Raw genomic sequence first — 2,967 nt, 5'->3', positions numbered from 1 at the left:
AAATCCCTGTACGGACTTAAACAAGCTCCAAGAGCTTGGACACAAGAAGATATATGGTTTTCTAAGGGAGAAGGAATTTGTGAAGTGCAAATTTGAAAATGGAGTATATGTAAGAAGAAGCAAGAGTGAATTACTTATAACAGGAAGCTGCAAGAAGGAGATCGAAGACTTCAAAGGTGATCTCAACAAGGAATTTGAAATGTCAGATCTGGGTGATGATAACGCAAAAACGTATCATATTTTTGGCTCCATATGCATTGCTTTTTACTCGATTAACACTTATTATTATACAATATTTTATGTTTATTGCAGGTATTTATCGATTAAAAGGTTTACCGCAAGAAAAATGGAAAATAGCAAAAAGGAAAGAAAAAGGCAAGAAAAGAGAAGAAAATGAGGTTTCCAAGGGATAATGGGCCACCAAAGCAAATGGGTTTGTGGTGCCCATTATCCAAAGGATGTGGCGCCTGCCACATTGGGCCAAGAGGGAGGTGATACCCGCCACCAACCCTTGAAAAGTGGTGGGCGATTACTACAAGAGTGGCGCTCGCCACTCATCATGGAACTAGGATTGTGGCAACCGCCACAACCTAGTCTTCCTATTTTTCCTCCATGTTTTTAGCCACGGTTTCCACTAGCTTTTGCTACAACTAAGGAATATGGAAAGGATATATAAGACACCATTCAGACTCGCACGAGGAACCTCTCTTCTTCCAGTTTTCAGTCTACGATTAATTTTTGTTCTGCTTTATTTTTATTTTAGTTTCTAGGCAACTTCTTGCCATTATAAAAATTGATAGTTTCTCTACATCGGGGACTATTACAGTTTATTATTTTTACGCATTTGGGATTCAATTGTAAGGGATATTCATTGCCAAAGCCTGACGAAATTATTTAATCGAAGATTCAAGATTCAATTACAGTTCTTAAATTGCAATCCAGGTTTATTATTGTTTACTGTTTTATTTATTTATGCCTTACTGTATGTTAAATTCCCTGATTGCCATGTTTGTCACCGGATCTATGTTCGGCTAAACCTTAGGTATCGGTATGTAAAGACCGTTGAAACAACGAGATTCAATAAATAATTGGTGTTAGTTTTAATAAAACTTATTTTTTCGGTTTTAGTTATTTATTTTAATCAAACCGTTTTTTGTACGAGAGTAAAAAACAAACTAAGGTTACGGTCAACAAGAACGAGAGTTTGAGATTTTAACCAGATAGCTGAAACTAGGCATTAATCCTAAACACAACCAGAGCGCTTTATGATTAATTAGATTTTATCTATATTCAAAAAATACTTTTAAATTCAAAATGAGACCGCGAGAGCCAAGCATTCTGGTTTAGGAGTATGGTTAGAGTCAATAAAAACGAGAGTGTGAGACTAAGTCCTTTCTATAAATAATTTCTACTGAAGAATATTTTAACCAATAAGATTGCACCAACTATCTATCGAATCCCCGAGGTTTGATGTATTACATGCCGATATCCCCTATATCTTATATCTTTATCTTTATTCTATTTACATTATAGTTATTTCTCTTTATCCCTCCAATCATAGAACAACCATCAACCTTAGACTTACATAACAACATTAGACCATGATACGTTCGATTATTAGTCCTTGTGCGTTCGATAATCTTCAAAACTACGCGATAGGACTGTGCACTTACAGTCACGATTCACATAGACTTACTAAGTCACAATCAAGTTTTTGGCGCCATTGTCGGGGACTAATTTAGTCGATATCGTAACTCTAGCGTTACCCAGTATAGACTAAGGCAAACAATTATTTTTCCCTTTCTACAATCGTAGAGTGTATGCCAAGTACTCACTCTCAAGGCAAGAAATTAAAGCTACAACTCGACGAACCCGAGCGTTATCTTAGATTAGAACGCCAGATACGAGACTTGATACAGGAACATCGTATCAAGCTAAATCTTCCTGACCTTAACATTCCTACGTCTGAATTAGTTGTTCAACCAGAGATGTCCGAACAAGTGAAAAAAGTCCTCTTAAGTATTATGCAATCCCTTCACAGGATGAACCCCATAACAACATCGCTGCCCCTACGATCGAAGCCAACAATTTCTAGCTAAAACCCTCACTATTGTCATCCGTACAACAAAACCAGTTTTTAGGTAGTCCTACGGAGGACCCGAACCTACACTTGTCAATATTTTTGCAATACACAGGCACGGTGAAAGCGAATGGTGTCAGCCCAGAAGCTATAAGACTCCGTCTTTTCCCATTTTCATTAAGAGATAGAGCTAGAGCTTGGCTCCAGTCTCTACCATCCAACTCTACCACTACGTGGAACGAGTTGAAGAAAGTCTTCTTAGCCCGATATTTCCCACCTAGCAAGACGGCTATGCTAAGAGCCCAAATAAACGGGTTCAAACAAAAGTATAATGAATCACTTTTTGAAGCTTGGGATAGATACAAAGACATGATGAGGCTATGCCCACATCACGGTCTAGAAGAATGGATGATAATCCACACCTTTTATAATGGTCTCTTGTATAATCCAATATTGACAATAGACGTCGCCGCAGGTGGCGCATTGATGGATAAACCATACAATGAGGCCTATTAACTCATTGAAAGTATGGCCTAAAATCATTACCAATGGGGAAGCGAAAGAACCTTTGTAGAGAAACCTCAACCGAAGGGCGGCATGTACGAGTTAAGCAGTCTTGACCATGTCAACACTAAGGTAGACACCCTGACTCAAAAGATAGACAACTTGACCATAACATTAGCAGCCATTGTGGCTGCTGTAGCACCAAACTGCAAAATATGCGGAGTTCAAGGGCATACTGCCCCAGAATGTCAACTCTTAACAGGAACCTCCACAGACCAGGTGAACTATGCTCAAGGAAACCCCTACTCAAATACCTATAACCCAGGTTGGAAGAACCATCCTAACTTCTCGTAAAATAATAATAATGCATTGTATGCACATAA

General features: G+C 38.4%; 1 non-coding gene across 1 annotated transcript; it reads right to left on the bottom strand.

Moving 5' to 3' along the window:
• Positions 1 to 2,371: 2,371 nt before the first annotated feature.
• LOC127124950 (small nucleolar RNA R71) lies at positions 2,372 to 2,478 on the bottom strand. The gene has a single exon (XR_007804424.1). It is a non-coding gene; the product is annotated as a small nucleolar RNA R71 (small nucleolar RNA).
• Positions 2,479 to 2,967: the final 489 nt, after the last annotated feature.

The sequence above is a fragment of the Lathyrus oleraceus genome, chromosome 2 (assembly GCF_024323335.1).
Source record: "Lathyrus oleraceus cultivar Zhongwan6 chromosome 2, CAAS_Psat_ZW6_1.0, whole genome shotgun sequence".
Taxonomy (NCBI): domain Eukaryota; kingdom Viridiplantae; phylum Streptophyta; class Magnoliopsida; order Fabales; family Fabaceae; genus Lathyrus; species Lathyrus oleraceus.
Note: the sequence above shows the minus strand (reverse complement) of the source record. Positions and strands in the feature narration are given on the sequence as shown.